Source organism: Strix aluco, chromosome 4 (assembly GCF_031877795.1).
Source record: "Strix aluco isolate bStrAlu1 chromosome 4, bStrAlu1.hap1, whole genome shotgun sequence".
Lineage (NCBI taxonomy): Eukaryota > Metazoa > Chordata > Aves > Strigiformes > Strigidae > Strix > Strix aluco.
This window is the reverse complement of record NC_133934.1, coordinates 45,998,490-46,017,440: the sequence shown is the minus strand read 5'-3', so window position 1 is coordinate 46,017,440 and position 18,951 is coordinate 45,998,490. Positions and strand designations below refer to the sequence as shown.

Below are 18,951 nucleotides of genomic sequence, written 5' to 3'. Positions count from 1 at the left end.
ACAGAAAGTGAAGAAAGAAGCTGAATGACTTGCCTAAGGCTATATAATGATCTGTTGGCAAAGTCTGGGTTATCTAAGGCCCAGCATGGTTTCTAACTGATCATGCTACAGGCTACCTTTGCAACTGAGGTCCTAAAAAGAGAGATGGGAGCAAGTACAGACAACTAAAATATATTATTTTGAGTAAGAATATAGGAAATCACTTTGTCAAAATAATATTTATGAGTATTAAAATTAGACAGAACCCTGGATCTGGGTGGGAGAGAAGATCCAAAGTGGGAAACTGGTAAACCTTCATGAAGGACCTACCCTTCCGCAGAACCAGAAGTATGGCTGCCAAAAGTAATTTATTAGAACTAATAGGATTTTATCAGTACTATTGTTTAAACAATTCTTTCTCAGCCTGTCATATTGCCTGTAACTTTTCAGTGCCCAATTAACATTCAGTAAACTGGACAGAGATGTAAATACCCTAACAGACCAATAATACAGATGAAAAAGAAGTGGGGAAAAAATCTGTTTCAAAGCTGCCAATCTTCTTGCACATAAAAGGATTTGGCAAGGATTTGATATATTTGTTTTTCTGCCTGTATCAGTGAAAGCTGTGTGGCTGGGGTTTTGAGAAGCCGAACAAATCAAAAGAAAGGTCTGTTCATGTGCCTGTGAGGTTTGTGTGACGGATTCTTAGTCTATGAGAACTGCTAGGCAGAGGCATAGGGATGGAAAAAGTAATGGAAGTTCTGGAGGGAAGATACAGAAGGAAAAAGGAAAAGTGAAGAAAACTGATACAGAAAGCTAAGGATTCCATGTCTGGTATAAAAAAAATAACCAAAGAATGAGTAATTATATTTTCATTACCTTAAGGATGAGGAAGTATTTTCCAAGCCACTAGCAACTCAGGAAGATGATAAACAGAATTTTTATAGGAACATATATCTGTCAGGTTAGATAATTTGTTCCTGATAATTTTAAGAGAGTTGACTAGCTCTTAACATTTTAATAAATCTCAGAATAACAGGAAAATTTGGAAAGTCTAGAATAAGATTGTTGAAATATTCATAAGATAAAGCCAGGTATCTCAGCTAAGCTGAATAGCTTGATGCATATCCCAGGGAAATAATAAAATAGACGATATGAGAACCAACTATAGAAAAACGTGAATATAATACAGTCAACATGGTTTTATGGAAAAATGAACTTTGTCAGACAAACCTAATTTAATTTTTTTATTAGAAAACCTTGCTGAAGGTAACTGAATACCAGGAGGGCATACCTTTCTTGGAATAAAAACTGATACCTGAAGGAAAAATAATTTTTCTGCAATAAAAAATAGTTGTCAATGCAGAATCAACATTTTGCAGGGAAGTTTTGCTTCTGCTTGGTACCAGCTCTGATACTTCACAAAATTTTCACAGGTGATTTGGATGTAAATATGTGTCCATGACACCAAGGTTGTAAATAATGACAGGAAAGTCATTGCATTAATAAGCTGCTCATTTAAGAAAAACATATTCAAACTAGCCAAGTGTAAAGTCAACCAACTTTACATGTGAATGAGGGATGCAGGACATGCATATAGAAAAATATCCTGAAAAGTTGTGACAATGAAGGGATTTAAGGATCATAGCAGACATGCAGGTCAGTATGAGATCTGAGTCTAATGAGTTAAAAAAAAAAAAAAAAAGAAACAAAAGCCTTTGTACAGTCCTTGAAGGAATATATAGAGAGGTGAATAAGAATAATGCAACAGTTTCATATCTGTATTCTACACTGGGGAGACCAAATTAAGAATCACAGAATCACAGAATCGTCTAGGCTGGAAAAGACCTTGAAGATCATCTAGTCCAATCATTAACCTAGCACTGACAGTTCCATATCCCTAAGTGCTATGTCGACTCTACTCTTAAACACCTCCAGGGATGGGGACTCCACCACTGCCCTGGGCAGCCCATTCCAACGCCTAACAACCCATTCTGTAAAGAAATGCTTCCTAATATCTCGTCTAAACCTTCCCTGATGCAACCTGAGGCCACTACCTCTTGTCCTATCGCTTGTTACTTGGTTAAAGAGGCTCATCCCCAGCTCTCTGCAACCTCCTTTCAGACAGCTGTAGAGGGCGATGAGGTCTCCCCTCAGCCTCCTCTTCTCCAGACTAAACAACCCCAGTTCCCTCAGCCGCTCCTCGTACGACATGTGCTCCAGACCCTTCTTTGGACACGCTCGAGTAATTCAATGTCCTTTTTGTAGTGAGGGGCCCAAAACTGAACACAGGAATCGAGGTGTGGCCTCACCAGTGCCGAGTACAGGGGTAAGATCCCTTCCCTGTCCCTGCTGGCCACGCTATTTCTGATACAAGCCAGGATACCATTGGCCTTCTTGGCCACCTGGGCACAGTGCTGGCTCATGTTCAGCCGGCTGTCAATCAACACTGCCAGGTCCCTCTCTGACTGGCAGCTCTCCAGCCACTCCTCCCCAAGCCTGTAGCGCTGCTGGGGGTTGTTGTGGCCCAAGTGCAGCACCCGGCATTTGGCCTTATTGAAGCTCCTACAGTTGGCCTTAGCCCATCGCTCCAGCCTGTCCAGGTCTCTCTGCAGAGCCTCCCTACCCTCGAGCAGATCAACACTCCCACCCAACTTGGTGTCATCTGCAAACTTACTGAGGGTGCACTCGATCCCCTCATCTAGATCATCAATAAAGATGTTAAACAGGAGTGGCCCCAAAACCGAGCCCTGGGGGACACCACTCGTGACCGGCTGCCAACTGGATTTAACTCCGTTCACCACAACTCTTTGGGCCCGGCCATCCAGCCAGTGTTTTACCCAGCAAAGTGTGCGATCATCCAAGCCTCAAGCAGCCAGTTTCACCAGGAGAATGCTGTGGGAAACGGTGTCAAAGGCCTTACTAAAGTCAAGGTAGACAACATCCACAGCCTTTCCCTCATCCAATAAGCAGGTCGCTCTGTTGTAGAAGGAGATCAGGTTTGTCAAGCAGGACCTGCCTTTCATAAACCCATGCTGACTGGGCCTGATCATCTGGTTGTCCCGCATGAGTTGTATGATGGTACATATATGAATCTTTTATGCTGATTTATTTCTGCCCTTCTAGAAAGGAATATTAAAAAACTAGGGGCAAGGAAAAATCTGAAAATTATTTGAGAGTGAGAGACAGTGATTTTAAGTGAGAGTTTGAGAGTCCAATATATTTAGCTTATGAAAAATATAATTGAGACATGAGTTATTTACAACATATATATACCTGAATGGAGAGAACATACTGTTTAGTAATTTTGTCTTTAATTTCACATAGAAATTATAACAATGATGGCAGACTGAAAACAGAAAAATTTAAATTAGAAATAGATATTTTTTTCTAACAATGCAGACAACAAACCCTTGCACAGAGATGATGAATTTTCTTTGGTGGGAATCTCCAGGAAAAGAGTATGCTCTTTTTTGGAAGATTTGTCCAAGCCCAAGTAGATGTAGATTTAGAAATATGATATTCAGTATCTGAATTTCTGGATGACTATTTGAAATGTTTAAATTCTATACTACATATAGAAAGTCAGACAAGATGTTCTCATGGTCTGTTCTAGCCTGTGACTATATGAAATCAATTTTTTGGTTTTGCCCATACAATCAAAATTCCATAAGTACAGTAGATTTTAATCTTATACTACTCAGTCATTTGATGCGGAGATTTTAAGAAGCAGCCAAGTATTTCAAATCTCATGAAATTAATTTGACACAATACCTTAGCTCATACACAAACACAAGAAAAAAAGCAGTATTAAGAGGAATCTGTCTTTCTGCAGGTCTGAGGTTTAGATGCCAGTTTTACATCCGCTGTATAGAAAAAAGCTGTTTTTAAAAAATTAATCTTACACTGTTTCTGTTCTTAATTAATTTTGAATTTCACATGTGAGTTACTAATAACTTTCACAATTACTGATCTTTCATACACACACTTATATCTTCAAAATAAATGTTCCCCTTGACAACACACTGGTCTCCAAATGCAGGAAGTTTGTGAATTGCTTGTATAATTTTACAACTATACAACTATAACAGCTATAATTTCACTTGGGAAGAAAGACGTACTAAAGATGGGATGGTGATTCCTTTGAGGTTTATTGATCTAAATGCAGAAGATCATGGTTGAATAGGTTGGAGGAATAGTGATAGATCACAAACACCTGCTTCAGAACAGTTACTGGCTTGCACATAGCAATGATCAGTTGCAAAAAAATTTTGGCCCACTGTCCAATAACCTAATTGCTGCCTTCTAACCACCAGGTGAATCTGTCTGTACTTCCCTTCTGTTCGGTATTAAGAACCTTCTCAGCTTGCCAATGTCAGATTATTAACTCTGCTTTCATTGCCAGGTTGGCCTTCATCTTTCTGATGAGGAGGCAAGAGCATCTATAAAAAAATAGTACTTACCAAATTTGTCAGAAAACACTACGGCAAGTCACTAAGGTTAAAGGCAGCTTTGGATTGCACAGGTTAGTATTTGGGGACCCAAAAAAGCCATATGTAATAAAAGAGCATGATTTACCAAAGCTGTAACAAATGTTGTCCTCCAGTGGTGTCTATAGGCCCAGTTTAATAGGGATATTTCACAAAATTGATATTAGTAAGAGAGTTTTGTTGGAGGTCTCAGTAAACTAAATCAGCAAGTGCATAGGCTGAGCTTTCACTCTCTGAATTCTTTTTTTCCATTCAAAGTAAAGCAAAGCTATTAAATCTGAGTAAAGAAGTCTGCACTACTACTGTATGTTCTGTGGCTAGATGAACTCAACCCCCAAATCTACCACAATCTTATAACTTTTCAAAATGACTTCGTTTTCTAAAAGGATTAAAAAAATAGAGCCATTCATAATCATGTGATGAAATTGTGTCTGTCGCCTATGTACTGTTAGCCTGTTTTTTTATGATTAGGCTATTGGAAAACAACAAGTGATACTTGAGAGTACCTTCACTTTCCCCAAATGATTTATAGATAGATGGTGGTGTATTTAATGCAAAGTTTCCTTTCACATAGATTGATATGCAGAAGCCTCCCACTGTTCATTAATCCCTGATTAATATTTATGAGAATCTCAACCCTCATGTTTCTTCTATGCAGTGAAATCTTGCACAATATCAGACAGCGTATAAAGGCGTTTGTCAGAGTGCATATTGGGATCCTGTGCAACTCAAGCCTGCAAGACATGAGAGCAAATCTTCACATTTCCAATAATTCATTTTACAGTTAATGCAAGTGGGAATCTGTAGCCTGTGGGCATATCACTCCAACTGGAGTAAAAACTAGAACTATGAAATCTGAGATGATTTCTTTCTTCACTCACTCCATATGAATGAATAATAAAGATTTTAATCCTGTATTTTCAAGATTTTCAACCATACATTGTGACAAATAGTTTAAAGAAATAGGAATAATAATACTTAGCAACTCTGTAGCACTTTCTGTTGAGTAGTATACTGGGTTTGACTTGGGATAGAGTTAATTTTTTTCATACCAGCCTGTATGGTGCTGTGTTTTAGATTTGTAAACGGAAGTGTTGATAACCTGCCAATGCTTTAGTTATTGCTAAGGAGTGTTTCACAGAATCACAGAATTGTCTATGTTGGAAAAGACCTTGAAGATCATCTAGTCCAACCATCAACACAACATTGACAGTTCCCAACTATACCATATCCCTAAGCGCTATGTTGACCCTACTGTTAAACACCTCCAGGGATGGGGACTCCACCACTGCCCTGGGCAGCCCATTCCAACACCTAACAACCCATTCTGTAAAGAAATACTTCCTACTATCTAGTCTAAACCTTCCCTGGTGCAACTTGAGGCCATTCCCTCTTGCCCTATCGCTTGTTACTTGGTTAAAGAGACTCATACCCAGCTCTCTGCAACCTCCTTTCAGGTAGTTGTAGAGGGTGATGAGGTCTCCCCTCAGCCTCCTCTTCTCCAGACTACTCGTACGACATGTGCTCCAGACCCTCACCAGCCTCGTTACCCTTCTTTGGACACGCTCGAGTAATTCAATGTCCTTTTTGCAGTGAGGGGCCCAAAACTGAACACAGTCATCGAGGTGCGGCCTCACCAGTGCCGAGTACAGGGGTAAGATCACTTCCCTGTCCCTGCTGGCCACGCTATTTCTGATGCAAGCCAGGATACCATTGGCCTTCTTGGCCACCCGGGCACACTGCTGGCTCATGTTCAGCCGGCTGTCAATCCACACCCCCAGGTCCCTCTCTGATTGGCAGCTCTCCAGCCACTCCTCCCCAAGCCTGTAGCGCTGCAGCATCAAGCCCTTCTCTGTTTCTCACTCTGCTCTTCCCACATGTAGACTGAGTGGGGGCAAGAAGTTGGGAGGTGACATAGCTGGGACAGCTGACCCCAACTGACCAAAGGGATATTCCATGCCATATAACATCATGATCAGTAATAAAACTCCTTCTGAAGTAGCCATTGCTCCTGCTATGTGGGGATTCAGCTGTCAACCCACCACAGGGAGTTGTTGGCTTTCCATAAAAGCTAATGAGCTTCACAGTACCCAGACAAGGGGAAACTGAGGTAGATAAAAATGACTTGTCCAAGCTAACTTTTTAAAAGAGACAGGAAGAATATCCTAAGAGGTATTAATTGCAAAATGCTTTTTTAAATAAATAAAGTGAAGCTCATATGGGTAAGTGCCTTATTTTCCTAATTTTAATGAAAAAAACACTCACATATTTAAGAGTAGAATTGCAATGACTAAGTTAACAACATGTTATAAATTTAAAATATGGGATTTGGGTTCTAATTTTATTGAACTGTAAGCCTGTATGTAACACAAAACTAGTGAAAAGTAAAGCCATGAATTGTATTATTCTTTTTCCCAAAATAGTTATAATTATTACTATTCTGTTTCTCTAACTACTGCAAAACTGTTAACCTGAAAACTTTCATTGCCAAGCTGACAAACAAAGGCATCTATATAGCAAATCAGATTAATGCTCTACCAAAACTACTCTCTCTTTCATCAGAGCATCAAATGCCTGAGTATGGGAAAACTCTCAACAAGTGGGTTTAGAATAACATGCTCACAGGAACTTGCCCATCATCAAGAAGCAACTCATGCCATGAAGCATGAATGTTAAACTCATATTTTAAAAGGTATTATTTTTGGAAATATTACTGGGTATTATTGTTATACATCCACATTACCAGTTTTTACAAATCTTATCTCCTCTCTCTTATCACATCCAATTTTTACATTATTTTTCATGAAATTTCCATCACCTTAAGTTCCGTTGTTTATGACAGATATAAAGGGTAAAACCAAATTTTCTTTTAATATAAATCCTCACACAGTATACAACTTATGAAAAAACATGCAAGTGCAGTGTATGTTATCATAACAGGATTTATATAGTTAGCTCCCTTTCACTGCCCAAAACACTTATTCATTCACTGTGCTTTAAAGGTGGTGAGCTACTTTCAAACCAGATCCAATCCACCTGTTACTGTAGAAAAATAGTTCATTATGTTTTCAAAAAAGTAATGTTGGTTTTATACAAAATTCCTGTCAAGTTCTTTATCAAGTCTGTTCAGCCTAAGTAGCTTTGACTATTGCATATCACAATGGGAATATGTTGCTTTTGAGGAATGAACAAGAACTCCTTTTTCCTCTCAAATATCTCACTGTTCTTATATATCTCTTACATCATTGTTCTAGCTATGCCAAATATGTTTTAATGTGATTAAACAATTAAAAATGTGTACAGCTTCCTGCTCTGTTTTCTGCAGGTTTGTTCCATAACAAGAAGCGAGATTTCAACAAATTAATTACAAAATATATTATAGAAATATCATTGGTAGAATGTGTTATGCATTAGTAGTGGTAAATGAACCTCAAAAACAGAACCTTAACATAAATCTTTAGTGACTCACTAAAGTTCTGTGGAAGGTTTCCTGCTTACAAGATGTCACACTTACCTGCATAAGTCCCCATCTTTATCCCAGTAGTACCTAAATAAATTTTTTCCTGTTTTCCAGTGTTGGGGAAAGGCTTAATGAGAAACTTATTCCCAATGCCAGAAGGTTGGTAATTACTGCCTGAACTTCATCAGTGCCACTTTCTAGTATCCCTTTCCATATCTGGAAAGGGTTGACATTGTTTTCAAACCAAAATACATAGCCATTACACAAGGAGTTTGTATATTGTCCAGCCTTCTCTGAAGGCAGTTGATATAGCTATAGGGCAAACTCATCTTGTGAGTTGCTTCATAGTTAATGTAATGCTGATTAAATCTGACAAGGATTCTGTTACCACTTTTTTACGACTGTGCATAGGTATGTAGCAAAAGATCCTTAAGCATTAAAAAATTCTCCTGTCTTCAGACCCTTCTGTCATCTAAATCCTACAGGGCAGAGGGAGGGATAAGAGGGGTAAAAAAAACATAACAGTGCAGTGCTGAGACCGCATGCAGTAGGACTCTCAACCTGCAGTTTACTTCCAGTCTGCAAAGTTTTAATGTAGATGTGTATTATTTGATATAAAAAGTGCACGTGTTACATAACATAAATATGCATACACGTGTACGCGTATATATAGCAGGTATAATATCTCAGTCTTCAGTTGAAACACAGGCAGAAAACCATGCACTAGGGCATCCCTTCTTTGCCTGTTTTTTCTTCTAATACCGGAAGTGGATGAATAAAAATCCTTTTTTGCCTCACATATTCTGGGTTTCAGTCCTAATGCTCCAAATGTTTTCTCTGCTCCTCTCTGCACAATCTTGTATCTTCCAAATTTTCCTATGAGGAGCACACTGATGCTTTTTCAGGTCAAATGGTAAGATCCTTGAAAGTGATGACCTTTCCCTGTCCTCTCAAGAGATAAGCATGCTTTCTCCCCTTAGGATTAAACATAAACATTTTCATGACACAGTTGATGAATTGGACAGCTGAATGCTCATATTTCAGTATCATATATCATTTAGAATAGCAGTGCTAGATCTCAAGCCATACAAAGCTGAATTTTTAGTGCTTTTCTGATAAGGATTTCAAGTAATAGATCATAAAATTAAAAAGGTATATTTTAGATTAAGCATACATGCAAATTGAGTACACTGCCACAATGGCCAGTGTAATTTTAAGTACTGTATTTTTTAGAATCTGGTCTTTTCATCAGTTTATTAAAAAATGATGTATGAACCAGGAAATAAAAAATTACAAAAACAATATAAGGCTTAACCCTGTCTCTTCCAGAGTGAATAAAAATAACAATGTTTATATTTACATCATTACTGTTTTGAAATAAACAAGAAAAAACATATTTCTGCAGTCCTAAACAAGCATAGCTGCTTCCCTCCTCTACAATCATATCAGTAGGCAATAAGGAGGTTGAAGAATTGCCATTATGAATGTTCAGCCTCACCACCACTCCTCACTACAAATATCACTCTCTACAGGCAGTATTCCTTTCCTGGAGACACCTACAGTTCTGTGCATAACTATGCATGTCTACATACGAGTTAAACACCTAGGTTGATATTTTTGCCAACAGAGGTCTAGTCCATATAGTCAACAGTCTAGGGAATTTATTAAGATGACCAGTGCCAGAGCCCTGTACAGAGTGAGCAAAATTGTCTTCTAGACTCCACTATCTGTATAGACTAGATCTCCATTAACTATAGCAGAAAATAGACAGCTTACACCCACAGATACACTGTATTTTCACACCTAAATTTAGGTGCCTACAATCTGAACCTCATACTCACTTATGGTAAGTGCAAGGTTCAAAATGAAAGCATAATACCCAAAAACAGCCTTATAAAAAATTGCACAGATTTGGAAAATTGAAGTTTAAATGATTAACACTGTATCAGCATGTGAGTAAGAGCTACAATTATGCTTGAAATATGATTGTCTGTTTCTCCAGGCCATTGTAATAAGTTCGGGTAACACACAGCTGTAGAGGCTATTAAAGCTGCCCTTTGTGGTCAGAAATTAAAATGACTGCTTAGAGGAGCAGCTAGCGCTGCTACAAGTGCCTGGATAGAGAGACAAATGTTGTATAAGTCTCCATGCAAAACAGAGCTAAAAGAAGAGAGCATATCCCTCCCAGAATTATCGGTGGCCAGTTTTCACAGCTCTCGAAGGGTAGCTTTAATACAAAGCCATGAATTAATTTTGCTTTTCACGAAAAGTGTCTTTTTCCAACTATGACGATCAGCTTCAATATTTTGTCAAGGCTAGAGAGTCATCAAAAAGACAAAAGTTGTTTGGCATCTGCCTTTCATTCTATCTTCTTAGGGTTTTGCAGAGCTCCAAGAATTGCATGCAAATCTTATAATTTTCCAAAAGCAACTTTGTTTATCTGTTTATCACTATATCTTAGTGAAATACATTTTCATGTCACTATTAAAGTATTTGACATAGTCTGTTAGAACTAATACCATAGTCTACTGCAAAATATCAAGATGGAATCACATCATATGACTTTTAAGATCTCTTATTCAGACACTGTATTTGCAAATTTAACAAATATTTTTCAAGAAATAATATAATGGAATGTGGCTAGTAATCATGCTATATCTACCAATTTTAAAAGTTTAGGAAATCTCCTGTTTTTAAAAGATGAATTTTAAAAATTTTTCTGTTTGTGCAGACAGGAACTATGAAAGCAAGGGAATGGTACACCACCTATGTAACAGAGTTTTTCACATTCTAGAGGATGGGTCCCACGTGGGTAACCCAGGAAGAAATTCAAGCCTACTGAGAGACTATTACTTGAATTAACTATACCACACATAGGCCCAGCTTGTCTTACCTTTATTTATTGCTTTTATGATACTGTGACATTCTACAAGGTTATTGTACAAAATATACTAAAGCAAAGGTCACGAGAGAAAAAAACCTCATGAAGAAGAACTGAAACTCAAGGCAGGACTTTAGGGCAGCTTTGTACGAACAAAGTTTATATTAATTTGCTGCATTTGAAAACCTTCAGTTTATCCCATAATAATATTGGATCTCCAGTAGTTATTCTGACTGAAGAATAATACTGAGATCTGTAGCTATAAAAATTAGTGACGGTGCAATCTTATTCTGATGGGAAGTTCTAGTCAAGTAAAGTATGAATTAATAATGGACCAGATATTCCAAAGTTCCAAAGTCATGTGATTTCTGACACTGCATCTTCAAAACTGCTTATGCAAGGTATCATTTTTCTCCACCTTTCAGACAGAGAAAGTTAGTTTGTATCTCCTATGGTCAAAGAATAGCCAAGCAAGATGTTAGTGTGGAGATGCCAACAAGCAGTAAATTAACACCCTGGCTTCCTGTATGTTATTTTCTTCCTTTAGACAAGCCATATATATTTCTTACTATTGCAACTGCATTCATTATAAAAGAGGAAATATCTAACCACTGGTTAAAAAGACAAAAAAAGAAAAGCTTAAGAAAATTATTCATAGACATGAGAATAAATTTCATTATACTTTTTTAAAATTAATATATTAACATAAAACCGTATTTATTGTTGAGATCAGAAAGATCAACAGAAGATGATAATGAGGATGATGATGTAGAAACTGATGTCCTCTTTCCTTTCTGTTTCTGGCCCTACACCTGCAGATTACCCTCATGATATCAATAGACATTTTTAAAGAGATATCTGAGACCAAACACTTAAGGAAAATTATGTTCTCAAAACAGAAAACAGGTAAAAGAGAAGAGAATTAGATGAGCTACAATAAAAATTATCTATACAAGAAGCAAATAGCAGTATTGTTGCACGAAAGAGGTTTTTTCACCTCTATAACTTAATTCAAGAAAATAATAATAAACATTGTCTACTTTATCCTGAGTGATTAACATTTGTGTTTAAAGCCACTCAACATTCTATACATTAGGGACCATTTTTTCAAAATTTATGCAACAAAGTCAACCTAGGAAGATAAAGCTCTATTACTACAAAGTTTGATCAAATCAGCTGACCAAAAGTTTTCTGGAAGTCAAAGCAAATGCCATTAACTGCCCAAGAACAGTCTGTTAGAGGATCAGGGTTTACCCTGATCCTATAAAAAACTTCTAATCTGGCAACATGGGAAAGTATTACCATTTAAACAAAGTTCTAAACTAGAACTGTGTTCTATACAAAATATTTTTTCTGATTAAATGAATTATCCACAGTAGCTCTGGAGAAGGAAATATTAACAATTAAGGAAAGGTAAAAGGAAAATTGGTCTAAGAACTGTTTTCTTAGCTGTATAGCTCAATTGGTCCATTGAGATTTCATCACCAGCACAACAACAAAAAAAAAAGTACTTTTCCCCCAACTAAGGATTTTCCAAGAACTTAACATACAAAACTGTAACCCTTATTTCCTTTGTTAAAATTACTCTCACTTTCTATCCATACACTGTTCACACTGATTTATTTTAGTTCAGAGACCTTGCATTCATACCATTTAAATCACCACGCAATTAATTTTCCTTAAGTAATTTTAAAAGACACCATTTATTTTTTATTGTATTTTCTATTACAATTACTGTAGTATATTGCACAAATAAAATATTTGCCTCTAGATAAAAACCACACTTTTCATTTTGGAACTGTTTCTGATTTCAAAAACTGTCAGCATTGCAAGGGCATACCAGTCTTCTCCTCAGGACTTACAAAATTACTGTTGCCTAGAATAGTTCATTTCTGGCAGGTTGCTGAGAAAAGACCTTTCTTTAATTTCTGCTGTTCAGAAATGATTGTTTGATGATAACAAAAGGCTAAGTGGATTTTGCCCAGTAGCTACTGCTCATCAGCACAAATGGTGCCTTTCTTTTGGGTACTATGACAGTCTTTGACCTTTGAAGTTCGTTTTCCTAATTTTGTTCCTGATGCTCTTTACAACACTAAGAATACTTGCTTCATACTTTTGTTTTTCATCAGAAAAGACTTTTTTTCTCCTTCCTTGGTAGTTGTATATAACAGCATTAAGCACAAAGCATCTTCCTATCTGAGGACATATTTACATCTTAGAGAACATTTTGATAATTCTCTATTTTTGTAAGTATTTATGTATGTGAAAATATATATTCATACACACATCTGTAAAAGATTTTTGTCCTCTTCACCAATTTTATTTATTTAGTTGTTGTAATTACTGTAAACAAAATATTTAGAAGTGCCTCCTAAAAAAGATAGAAATAACATTTGCAGTGGTAATGTGTGACTGTGATAATGTACCTGGGAAATATTAACATAATAGTCCTAAGAAACAGGAACAGGTAAAAAATTGGTCAAAAGAAAGAAAATGAAAAAACACAGAAAAGAAGGTTGTGGGGTCACTCCCATGGAAAATGAATAATTTTAGTGTAAAACAAGATCATCACTATCAATTCTGTTAGATGAATGAAAAGGTCAGTTCTGATGAAGAATGGAATTTGATGGCAGGTCTCATTTTCTAAAAGTATTGACTATTTTATTATACTCTTGATTGGGAAGAAGTTCCGGGTTTTGAAAACCTCAGGTTTCTGAGTTCTTACAGACTTGCACATTAAATATCTCATCTGTACCTTTCCAATTAGAAGAAAAAAATGTCTATACAATAACAGGAATTCTCTAAGATTTATAACTTATGTGGGAGGAAAGAGGAAAATTAATATATAGATATAACTTGCTTTCAATTAAAATCAATAATATTTTTATTCTTAATTGTGGATATGGATTTAGGAATACCTTTTTAGGATGAAAAATGGATACCAGCAGAGATCTAATCCATCATAAGTCATATATGCTTCACAAGTTTACTTGATAATATTGTTACAAAGAAATATAGATCTTCATAGAGTAATTCAGAAAGGAAATTAATATTAAATTGTAAGATCTATGAAATCAACATTTTTAAATCTATGGGAGTGAATTATCTTAGTAATGATAAAATTTCTGATTAGATCCTAAAATGTATTGAAATAGAAGAGGGATGGTGGATTCTGCAAAGGCTGGGGGGAAAAAAAAAATCCCATAAAGGGCCTGCTGTGCTTTACAGAGGTGATAACAACTGCTGAACATCGCTTGAGAAATGGGAATGAAAGGGAAGTGATCTTTATAGTAAGTATTCCAAAATTTCCGAGATTGATATTCCCAGATTTGTTCTGGTAGCACTGAAGCTCTTTATTCTTTTTTGCTCTTGCTTTGTACATACCTCATAGAAGTGAACCTGTTTTCACTATTTTCATTCTCAGTGAAGGAATTTAGTGTAAAGAAGATTAAGTTGGATGGCTGAGCCCTCACAGTCAATGATGGCCAAACATACTAAAATGATTCTTTCTTTTTCTCTCTCAGCACATACTGACCATTATTTTGAAAAATAAAGATATCAAGAACTTCAAGATAGCCATGCAAGACAGAAAGGAAGAAATATAATTTCTACAGGGCTTGAAGGAACCCTGACAAGTGCTATATTCTTAGAATAAAAGGATCTCCTTAAATTAAGCTTTGTGCTCAGACCTTGAATTTGAATAGAAAAATTTCCATTCCTAGACAATAAGTGATGGGGACAGAAATGAATGTTATAAAAGAAATAGATTTTGAGCATTAGTAATCTTTCAGTAATGGACAATAATGGAAGCATAGTTTCTGAGTTTATCCTACATCATATTTAATAAGATCAGCTCTAGACTCTAAAAAATGAGTGCCACAACATTAATGCTGCTGAGACAAAGTGAATGACATTGTAAGTACCATCAACAAAATTCTCATACTTATTTTGATAATTTTCACTTGGGCAGAGTGATACAATCTTTCAAACACTTATTTGTGGGAGAGACTCTATGCAAGTTGTCTTCTGTAACTCAGCTGGATAAAATATGTAAGTGCATACAAGAGAAAGCTAAAATTTCTTACTAAAGTCTCATATTGATAATAAAAATAGTATACTGCCTGAAATCCTCTTAAAATTATATCATTATTTGTTATTTCAATTTGTTTATTTATATTACTATTTCAGTTTAAGAGTTTACTTGCAGAACATTTAAGTCATATCTCACTAGAGATCCAGAGGAAGGAAACGGACTGTCATCCCAGACTCATGTTGAAGACTATCTTTAAATGACCCATGTGTAAAGAATGACCGGGAAAATTTCCCCATAGCTGGCCAGATACTATGGTGGCTTCTTCAGTCATTTTTTCAGATCTTGCAGGAAGAGGTGACTTGCTTTAACATGTCACACATGTCAGGACTTTTGACTCACATTTAGTGTACATTTGCACAGGGTAAGAATAAATCCTGAATTTTCCATCTACTAGTGATGCAGGAGTCTATGAATTGTCTGAGACCTCTCTTGTGGAACACTTGCAACATGTATATATATATACAAAATACACTTTTTATTTATTGCAAATTGTTGTCCAATGATTACAGTGTTCACAAGAAAACGAACCAAGAAATTTTAGGACAAAAGAAAGCACCTTAATTTCTAGAGTTTTAGAATTCCTTTATAAAGGAACCTTTTTTCAGTAAAAGTACATTTGCAGTATTGGCAGCAAATGTATTTTTCTTCCTTGTACCTTGTAGGGAAGGAGAGCTAGCAATTTAATAAAAAAAAAAAACAAACAATTTTTAAAGTGGTAAAAGTCAAAGAAAGGGCTAGCTACATAGACACAGTGAACAAAAGACAGTCCTGAAGATGGTCCTAAATGTCAGTATAAGGTAGGATAGGATTAAGAAGATCTGGCACTCCAGAAAATGTGATAACATCAAGGTGGGCAGATATCATACGGAATGCACAGCCAAATTTATATATGCCAAAAGAAATATTCAGCACTAGTAGAAAATGAATAATGAGGTAGAGATAAGGACTACAAAGGTGATAAATTACATATGTCAAAACAGTCTCAAAAGATCTTTTTCTTCATTTTAAAAATGAAGTTCACATACTGTTTTAGCTGGGGATATGCAAATACTCAAAAGAACAAATACTGAACTTTACCACAATTCCTTTCTCTTCCTTTTTTTTTTTTTTTTTTACTAGTGACCCAAATTAAGAAAATATTAGACTGAACCAAAAAAATATTTTTGTATGTAAAAAATATGATAAAATATTATTTTTGGCACATAAAAGCACCAGAGATGACATTTGTATTGAAAAATATAACATTATGATAGGAAAAAAAAATCAGGCACATCATGGCAAGTTGCTGTGTTCTAATTTATAGATGATACAGGGGGTAGGGATTGTTGGTGGTGGCTCTGTTAAGATGGAAGTTTGGATATTTTATCCACAAGAAAATGTTGCATGCTGACAGTTGGGAACCCATGGAAGGAATACAGACAAAGCAGTCTATCTGTGTAGATTTGGAAGTTTCTTTAAAGTCTTTGATTCATATGATCACACAAACATTTCAGCTTTCCTAAAAATTAAAAGATAGGTTTGTAACATAACATCAAATAGGAAAGCTTAAATGTAATTAATAAAAATGTATTCTCAATGCTTAAAAATAGAAATGTATAAATGAAAATTTCCAAACAAATTTTCACTATTCCAAAGTCACAGATCTAAACACAGCACCATTCTGGCTGCTGTCAAGAAAATTAACTCCATCCAAGCCAGACCCAACACAAATTTTTTTAAACAATGACACTCTCTGGTAGTTTATTAGCAAACATACAGAAAAGTGGTTAATTACATAATTTTAAGATTACCTTAAAACTAATAAATGAATCTTTATAATTTGGTTTATTTGGAAAGACAATGAGTAATTCAGGCAGCACCAAGGTAAGATCTAATCACTGGGTACAACAAATTATGTGCCATAATTGCAGGGATTAGTTTCTTCTTATAGTTGATTACATTTTTATACATTTCATTGTGTCATGTATTTTCACATACTGATACACGCTGAATTTTTAAAAGCAGATAGGTACTAGGAGACATTTATAAGAATGGTTGGTTTGGCCACTTCAGATGGACAGATCATATTATCCCAAAGGTAAATATTCCTGTAATGACTTCTGCACATGCAAAAGAGAAAAATCTTACAGTGTGAAAAACATGTACATCTGAGCAAAACTACCCTTTGCTTTAGTAGAGCTGACTAGACTTACTTAAGCCAACTTCAGGCCATTTCCTGAGCTAATGGGGAAAGACAAGTAGAACATAAGGAATTTTCCTTTACTGATGCAATAGTTTTATAGCACTATAAAGGTTGGCTACAATCTCATGTTTTAGGCAACATTCAAAGGGAATTTTCATTTCTAAATGGCCACACTGAAGTGGAAATATTTTTTGATATGATCTTTTTTTTCTGTTGACAGCTAGCATTTTTAGTCTGAAAGCTTTGTGAAGTTTTATTCAAGCTACCCACGAGGAAAAGATTTGGAGTATGAGTTGAATAAATTGGTCAAGCAGCATTTTTATTGTATTGTCAGGTGACATGGGAAAAGGCATGCAGGATAACTGACTCCAGAAACAAGACAGTTTTCAAGACCGATTTCTTGCAAGGTTAGAAACAATCACAGATTTCAATGCATTATAAAAAATATTTTTATTTTAGCTACATTTAAATGTGCAAATAATTATTAATAAAATTTCATAACACCGTGCTGAAAATGAAGTTTAAAAATCAAAATATTTTCTCCATAAATTACAAAATGACCTGGGTTAAAAGATGTCATATACACCTCAGAACATCAGGTCTTTGACAGATTTCAGTGACAGATAATCTTAATTGTATTTGTGGAGTGCTGGCAGTTACTTCGTAATTTCTATAGGTGCTTTTCCACAGACACAGCTGGGAATCCTTACTGCCTAGCACATTTTAAAGCCTGCAAACACAGGTCCTTTTGAGTTAGAATATAGGAGTGGAGCAGAGGGAGGATACTGATGAAGCGTAAGTATGGGCATGTGGCATATCTTGTATGTATGTAAAGGACTGGCAGGTTCCTAGTTTGAAGATATGCAGTGGCTACATTTATGGACTCCTAGCTTTTTGCGTGGGGACGTGTGAACAGAGGAGGAATGAAGTGGAGAATATAGGTTTGATAGACTAAAGAGTACCTACACATTTTCTAAAGAGGCACTTATTTCAACAGTAGTTGCTGTTGCCAATGGTGGTAGTTGAACAAAGTAAATTTCATAGCATGTAAACTGTCTGAACTGAATCTCTCAATCGCTCATTCTTCATACTCCCTCTGGAACAAAGATGTTGTAAAATCCACTATTTAAAGCAGACAACATGCAGAAAAAGACTTTTTACTGTCTCCCCTCCATCTTTCCCAGAAGTTTCTATGAGCTTCTTTTTCAAAAGCAACACATTTATGGACCAGAAGGGTCCTCCTTTTGAGGGGGAAAATACACAGAGAGGGGAAAGAATGACTACGAGGTTTTCCCTTTAGCACTACTCTCACAAAGACAGTTTACAGAGTGGGAGACTGCAGAATGAACCCCTAACCCAGACTGACTTCCTTTGTCTGCTATGCTACCATGTACAACTCACTGACAGATTCCATAATCATTATTAGAAACTGCAGTTACTTTCTAGATAGTCTCTGCTTGCCCTGGTACTACTGAGCTTCTTTCTCCAATTCCTCAAGCTTTCAAGTTATTTCCCCTGTAGCACTATATATCTTTATAGCCTAATGACTAAGAACTGTTTCAAACTTTCCACTCCCCTAATGTGCCTTGTTAACCGAATTTGTAAAATATTAAATTGGCCCTTATCCTTGAACTAAATCATACTGTCTATGTGAAAAATTCAACCCCCAAATTAATTCTACCTCTTTCTACAAATTAATTCTACCTCTTTCTACAAATTAATTCTACCTTTGTCTACAGCTGACTCAGCATTTAACACTTCCGTTATTTGACTTGTAAACCATTGAACAGAAAGTTCTTTCTGATTATGTAGGATTTCTGAAGTAAAATAATATTTTCTGTTTGCTTATTTGCATAGAAATACTGA

The 18,951-nt window shown here is 36.0% G+C and overlaps 1 protein-coding gene across 2 annotated transcripts in view; it reads right to left on the bottom strand.

Annotated features, from left to right (window-relative positions):
* Positions 1-18,951, bottom strand: part of FSTL5 (follistatin like 5) — a 332,447-nt gene that overhangs the window by 7,950 nt on the left and 305,546 nt on the right. The gene's annotated exons all lie outside the window — the stretch shown is intronic.